This window comes from Danio rerio, chromosome 20 (assembly GCF_049306965.1).
Source record: "Danio rerio strain Tuebingen ecotype United States chromosome 20, GRCz12tu, whole genome shotgun sequence".
NCBI classification, from domain to species: domain Eukaryota; kingdom Metazoa; phylum Chordata; class Actinopteri; order Cypriniformes; family Danionidae; genus Danio; species Danio rerio.
This window is the reverse complement of record NC_133195.1, coordinates 25,145,653-25,153,849: the sequence shown is the minus strand read 5'-3', so window position 1 is coordinate 25,153,849 and position 8,197 is coordinate 25,145,653. Positions and strand designations below refer to the sequence as shown.

General features: G+C 32.8%; 1 long non-coding RNA gene across 1 annotated transcript; it reads left to right on the top strand.

The window, feature by feature from the left end:
• The first annotated feature begins 2,408 nt into the window (after window positions 1-2,408).
• Window positions 2,409-6,733, top strand: LOC137488643 (uncharacterized). Its single transcript, XR_012396417.1, has 6 exons — window positions 2,409-3,360; window positions 3,668-3,723; window positions 4,263-4,322; window positions 5,122-5,236; window positions 5,501-5,612; window positions 6,497-6,733. It is a non-coding gene; the product is annotated as an uncharacterized lncRNA (long non-coding RNA).
• Window positions 6,734-8,197: the final 1,464 nt, after the last annotated feature.

The window sequence follows — 8,197 nt, the reverse complement described above, 5'->3', positions numbered from 1 at the left end:
TCAAAAAATTATGTGATTTGAGTGCAATCTATTTTATTAGAAAGAAGGACAATAAGAATGCATAAATAATGATGGTAATAAAGGTGTAATTTAACATTCCATTGCTTATGAAAAAAAAGTCTTCTAGTGTCATACGTTTTTCTCCTACATTTTATGTGCTGGCCTCACGCTATCACAATGTGTCCATTTTACTGTCCGTTTCAGTGTAGTATCAAGGGGTATGGATCTGTCAGGGTTGTCAGTGGCTGAAGCTCAATGATGTGATTACTCCAGTTTTCCCCACAGGCTGCCGATGGGCACTTTGCATTTGTCTTCTTCAAAGGAGAGGTGTGTGCAGGAGGGCAAACACTCAAAGAGACATGGAACATTATGTGAAGTGCTGCACCTTCAGTGGCATCTTCAGGTACATTTTCTTCCAGCTCTCTTAGCAGGCTAAGCCTCAGGACAAAGTCTCTTACAGCCAAGAATTCTTTATTAAAGTTTCCTGTATGTTCATTTCGTTCATTAAATAATTTATTCTTTGTTTAAACTACATTGACTGTTTTATTTTTGTAAGCATGAAATCCAATTGTTCAGTGGATGATTACAAAAATACTGTTTACTTTATTTTGATGGTCCCTTTAATGCATTTTGTTGAATTTAAGTTACATTGCATCTACATAGAAACTAATTCTCAATATACTATAAGTAGACTGTTGGGGTTAATGTTAGTGTACGTTGATATGTACTTGCAAAGTTTCTTATAGTCAGTTAAAAGTGTACTGAAGGAGAGTATCAGCAGATATTAAGCAGCCTACTACTCAAATGAGAAGTAATTGGCATGTAGTTTCAATGCAACTTTTAGTCAACAAACTGTGCAATATGGAACATCAAAATAAAGTGTTATGCTTTTTTTCTATATAACAGACTTGCAGTCTCAGTTGCAGATGCTGTAATAATCCAGTTAACTACTCAGGCTAATATTTTAATCAATAAATTATAATTTTATAATGATTTGTAAGTTTATTTTTATTCTTAACAATGTGTATACGTATATGTGTTTATGTTTGTGTGTGTGTGTGTGTGTGTGTGTGTGTGTGTGTGTGTGTGTGTGTGTGTGTGTGTGTGTGTGAGAGAGAGAGAGAGAGATAGCACTAGTTTGGGTGGTATACAAGGACAAAAAATTGTGTAATGACATGACACTGTAAAAAAAAAAAAAAAAAAATATATATATATATATATATATATATATATATATATATATATATATTTGTAAATTAGAATTTATTTATTTAGGCTTTTGAATTGCATTACGGGACCTTAATCTTTCTTCCAGCAACTTTTAACCTTGAAAAGTTTTTTAAAAAGTTTTTTTTTTTTTTACTATTTTAAATAGCTTAAAGAGATATATTTTCTGGGTAGGTATTGCAAAACGTTGTGATAATCTGCCAGTACATTGTCTGTTATTTTACATGCTTATTTCTCTTTATATCATTTCTTATGCATTCAATCATTATCTTTTCCGCTTAGTCCCTTTATTAATCTGGGGTCGCCACAGCGGAATGAACCGCCAACTTATCCAGCATATGTTTGCAAGCCATCTCTGGGATAATTTCTTATACATTATATTGTATTATTTCAAACTACTAAAATGTCAATATAAGTCACTTTATTAAACTGTCAAAAAAAGTCAACAGAGCAGAGATCAAGGTCTTATAATGCATTTAACAACTGTAAATAAACAGAAAACACTTGTAAATCAACAATATACAGAAACTGTTAATTAACAATTTTTATTGCAGTGTATTGCAGCAGCATTGCAGTGTACAACATTGAGGTTATTTATGAGGACGTGCATTATGTCCTTGTAATCCAAAATGCTTAAAAAAAAACATACACTGTAAACGATTTCTGTTGTTTTCACGGTATTATACTGCATTTCTCAACAGTTGTTTACTGTATAAGCTGTGCACAGTGTGTTACTGTATATATTGCTGTTTTCACAGCATGATAATGTATTCTCAACATTTCCATACTGTGAACATGATTAACAGTATGCTACTGCAGATTTTACTATGAATTTTGGGAAAAAATCAGTTACTGTGCATCTAAATACAGTACTGCAAATGACCATGAAAAACTACACACACTTTATATTATTATTATTATGTTTATTTTATTTTTTGACAAAGTATTTTGTGAAGAAAAATAAACTAACCAGTTTCTTCAGACTGTTCAGTGCATAAAACTGTCCCCTGGTTTTCCATTTTTGGGTGTACTGCACCTTAATTTTATAAGGTTAACATGAAAATATTAAATCATTTTTAATCAACATAACTTTGTGCTTAACCAAAACGTAAACTGGAACAAAAGTAATTGATTCATGAAACCAAAGTCAGCTTAAATGTCAGAATGACCAGCCTGCTTTAGACGGATTCATGAGGTTAGGGCACCCCTCATCACCATGGAGGTCACATATCTCCGCATTTTCAAAACAATATTTTCAAATACGCACCATCTCTATAAATAAACCTCAGACTTGAGTTTAAAACAACTACATTCTCGCATGAAAAACGGTTAAAACTAAATTTCATAACACATTCATTACAGAGCCATCTAAGACCGGGGCAAGCCTCACATGTCTAGCCGATTATAACCTCGTTTCGCCGGATACATGAGTGACGGTGGACACCCTGGAGGTCAGAATCTCCGCTATCGGCAAAGCACGCTTAAAATTTACACATGATATCTATAAATAAACCCCAGATTTGAGTTTGTAAGAACTACATTCTCGCATGAAACACTGTTAAAATTTCATTTCGTGACATATTAAACGCAATATTTATAATATTAGCTGGACTTTCTCATCCGCCATTACCATTTGCTTGTTGATGTGAAATGAATTCTGGGAGAAAAAAAATAAAAATATTAATTCTCAAAACACTTCAAACAAACTTTATTCTTATTGTCAAGGTCAGATATATGTAATAATTTCGCTGGTAAAGTGAATAAAAAACAATGTTACTATATTGTAATCAATATCACGTTTGCACTGGTTCGGTTCAGCACTCGAGCGACTCTGAATCGTATTGAACCGAATTTAACCGTTTGCTCAGGAATTATTTGATCACACGTGTTCACAAGCACATTCAGCAATATGCAATTAGTGTATAATTAGTGTATAAATGCGTGTGGCCAAGCAGTATAACGAAATAGTAATGAATCATATACAAAAAGGAATCGGTTTTAGGCGGATTCGATTCTTTATTGTTCACTAAGGAGCTGATTCATAGAACCGAACGGACACGACTCGACCTGCAGGCAACGGCTCTCTTAATTTGAAATTCACCTGTCGTCTTTCATCCAGCGAATTCATTCTCGGTAAGTGTTTTAAAGTCAAATTCTGTCCGTTAAAGGATTGTTTTGTATGTATTTTTGTGTATTGTGTGTGTAATTTAAAAGAATTAACCAAGTGACATTAGTTGTAGGTTCTTATGTTATGTCACGCTATCCGTTAACAAATGGTATTTTAAACAAGAAATAACAGACGCCAGGCGGTCATTGTAGTGTTTGCGAGGTATTAGATACAGTAAGTTTATCTTGAGTGAGTTTTTGACCATACGTTAAGTTACCTGAAAAAACATAACTTTAACTTATTGTAACTGTATTAATGCATTCTCTATTTCAGCACAACACTGAGATGAAGGCGAAGTCACCATGAAAAGTTAAACGTTTACCGTTAAGGTAAGCCCTGGTCTTCACATAGTCATTTTGACTAAGCTATCATTATGGTAAAAATTTTTCAACTGTTAGTTATTTAAACTAAACTCATAATGAAATGAGTCTTAACTGTTTTATTAAATGGAGCTGAAAATTAAATGCAGTTGAATTATTTTAAGCTAACGTTAATATTAACAAAATACATATTAATTGTCTATTTCTCAATAATGTTAATGAGCTTGATGTATAGTGTGTCATTAATTGTACATTTAATTTTTGGTGTTCAGGTGTACCTGAGGTGAGTGTACGTTCTGAGTACACAGATGTAAGCCAAAGTCATTATCCCTATATATATATATATATATATATATATATATATATATATATATATATATATATATATATATATATATATCCTATTCTAAGAGAAATTGATGGGGTCAGGGAATGATTTGTGTACAAATGTATTTTTACCCCATACAGATTGGTATGGTTGTACCATAGATTTAGATTAATTAATGTTAAGTCTTATTTTACTCTTATTATATTTATCTGTTTTTCAGCTACAATAATTGATGTTGAAAAACTGATGCTACCAATCACTCCTCACTTGATTGTTCAAGGTAATGTTGATGTCTTCCTCATTTTGATTAGATTTTTAAATGTCAAGTTGTTCACAGATTTGTTGTGAGGAGTTTCATGTACAACCTCTTTTTCTTCTTCCAGCAGTTCCTAAGATAAAAAAATCTGGTGTTAAAACAGCCACGGCTATGCCATTTGCCTACCAAGTGCTGAGTAAATATTAGACAAACATTTTTTTCTATAACTGTTGTCTTTGTGTTTATTAGCAATTTTACTGGGCATATGTGTTTGTTTTTTCAAACAGCCTGGAAACTGTAAGTTTAGTTCAGTATGTTATTTTATGCTATTCATTTTTGTCTTAACATGGATTGCATGTTGAAGCTATCGTTTTATAGTGGGAAAATGTAAAAGAGAATCACTGAATACAATGGCATAATGATTCTGCTTGCTCACAGGAGGTACTTGATTTAGTTTTCCTCAAGCAACACATCAGTTTTTATGACTATTGCTTGACACTTGAATTGAAGGGACAGTTCACCCCAAAATGAAAATAATAGCATCTTTGGCATCCTCCACTTGTTTCAAAATAGTTATACATTTAATTTGTTCCGTTGAACACAAACTCGTATTTTTTAAAGAAAATTGGTTCAAATATGGAAGTCAATAGTTACTGGTTACTAACATTCTTCAAAATATCTGCTTTAGTGTTTAACAGAAATTCAAACTAGTTTAAAACACGTGGAGTAAATAGTGGCAAAATAGTAAACTATTCCTTTTAAATATTTTATTCTGAGACTTTTATTTACATGTGTCTTGTCTTTTGTCATATTGTCCTTCTAGCCCAGATTGTGATGGACCTGGAATGTGACACCAGTTACTCTTAAGACAAGAACCGAATAAAGCACAGATGTGGAGGGATTTGCAGCCAAACTAACTGGAGGGAAGGAACCTTTTGGTAAAATCACCTGCTTTATTTAGATCTGAAGTATTTTATTTGACATAGAGAATTATTGTTTTAATTCTAATTTAAAGCAAACAAGGTTAAGCACCCCTGGTCTAAAAGCTCAAAAATGCTGTTTCCGTGATAAGGTTAAATGTAGTTCAGAAATAGATTCATTAGGATCAATGCCTAAAGTAAACATTTTCTTCTCTCTGTAGACCAATCATGTTTACTATCCCTCACATTTTAATAAATTGTTTCTGTTTTTGTTTCTTACAGTGTGGGTGAACATACTACCTGGATGTCCAACAAAGGCTGCACAAGAGCTCATTTGATAGCACATATTCTGTCCTGTCTACATCTCTGATGACCTGGAAGTGCTTCGACATCAGTGAGTAATACATCTTTATATTGTCATGGATACAGGGTTTCTGTAAGCTTAGCTTTAATGTTAGTTTGTAATAAGCAGTGACTGTTTTAAAAAAATTAAGTATTTAAATTATTCTCAATGTTTTACTGATGCTGTGCACAGTAACGTTATGATGATTTAGTTTGAGGAAATGTCACTGGAGAGGTGTTCGTATAAAAAAAAAAAATGTATGAAATAACTCGATAAAATGTTTATTTGTCTCGCTGACATGCCATCACTGCTGCATATTGAAATACAGTAATACGAATTGACAGCAGAATATTACCATAAATATTTCATGAAGTAGGCTAGACTGCTGTTTAGTTCTCTATTCAACTTTAACACATTTCCTCGTGTCGCTGAGCCTCTCTGCAGAATTTGCCAAAAATGAATGCTTAGTGATTACTTTGTTTTATGCAAACCATATATCAGTAACTTAACATTAGCATTATTTAAAAAAAATCACCCACAGCTTTCATGTTCTCTAACATAATCTTGTCTGTAAGTTAGAAGTGGATTTATACGTGTTAAAAGCCTAAAAGTATTTAATTAACATTAGTCACGTTAAATTAGATTATTTTATTTATTTAATTTTAAATATGTAGCCTCTTAAAGTGAGAATGAACTGTGTTCACCCCTCTTAAATCCGTGGAAGCACTAGTAGTGTGATCATGGAATCAGATATTCGAGCTATACAGAGTCGGACATTAAGTTAAGATGAGACTTTATTTTTTACACACCTGTGTGGACACTTGACTAGCAGTGCAGTGAACAGCAGTGCAGTGTTTCGTTTCTGAATTAATTAAATAATTTGAGGCATGATTAGTTTTTACTTCAGTGATTGATTTTGCTTGTCATTTTTGCAGGATCATCATTATGCTGCTGCCCTTTTTCACTGTCCCTTTCCACATCATTTGGCCTTCATCATTTCCTGTCTTGTAGCAGTATTTTTACCTGTTTTTAAAATTGTAATAAATTTTGATGCATTAATTGTTGACTGGTTCTAATGATCAATTGTTTATTAGTGTTCTGTTGCTCTGTTATATTGAATAATTGCTACTGTTTTAGCATGGTTTACACAATAAACTTTTATTGTGAAGTTAAAGTTTCAGTTTCTTTATTTTTCTTGTACGTCTTGAACAGTTAAAATAACACTTGTGCAATTTTTGAACATTTTTTACCCATTATAAAGTATCACTATTAAATACAATAAAATAACATTTAATAACTGTAAAATACTATACAGTAATAATGAAAGTAACGTTAAAATACCGTAGTTCTTCATGGTAAAAATGTACAATAAAATACTGTTTTCAGTTTTGCAGTATGTGCACCACTACCGTAATTAGTGTTACAGTAAAAATCAACAACAGTAAAATAATGTATTACATTTTACAGTAAATGTTATACTAATGTAATTAGTATTACAGTAATGTTACTGTTTTATGAAATACAGCAGCTACTGGATAATTGTTGCCAGTAACTTACTGTTAATTTAACAAGAAATCGTTTACAGTGTACTTAACCCTTTAACTGCCCCACCAAGAAAAACATTTTTAGATTGCAATTCTTAACTCCTAATGTCACTAATTAGAGTGCTCGATGCATTTTTTTCAACACATCCCATAGTTTCTAAAATATCATTCTTTCATTCATTCATTTTCTTTTTCGGCTTAGTCCCTTTATTATAGTCTGGCGTCGCCACAGCGGAAAGAACCGCCAACTTATCCAGCATATGTTCTACGCAGCGGATGCCCTTCCAGCTACAACCAATCTCTGGGAAACAGCCATACACACTCATTCACACTCACACACTACGGACAATTTAGCTTACCCAATTCACCTGTAATGCATATCTTTGGATTGTGGCGGAAACCGGATCACCTGGAGGAAACCCACAGGAACGTGGGGAGAACAAGCAAACTCAACACAGAAACGCCAACTAACCCAACCGAGACTTGAACCAGCGACCTTTTTGCTGTGAGGCGACAGCACTACCTACTGCGCCACCGCGTCACCCTCTAAAATATCAACCTCTACCAAAAGGTTATGTCAGTTTATGCTAAAAGTACCAGAATTATTACAAATAAATGAACAATCTGAAAATATGAAGTTTAAGACCTATTTATTCTGAATAATAAATCTTTATCTTTTGAAGTATACCATCAAATATTTCAGATTCTCATTTAACATGCTTTCTTGCTATTTTTACAATAAAACCAAAATCAAGTGTAGTAGTGCAACAGTTTGTTTGATTTTTTCTTGTAAAATGTCATGTAGTAAACCATTAATAAAAAACAGTCATTCTTTACATGATATACCAGTCGTTATTTAAAACAGTCAAAATATGGTCAATCATTTGGTAGAGCAGCAGTTATGGCATCTTACTGACATTCACAACTTGCCACAGTTTTACTGTGAGGGTTATGTTCAGGGGCAGGGTAAAGCCATATGTTTCAAACGACAATAAACCTAAGTGATTTTCAACATCAAAAGTTGTTGCAGTAAAGATCAAGCTTCTACAATGCTATATTAATAATTTAAATCAACACCCGTGCAACACAGAA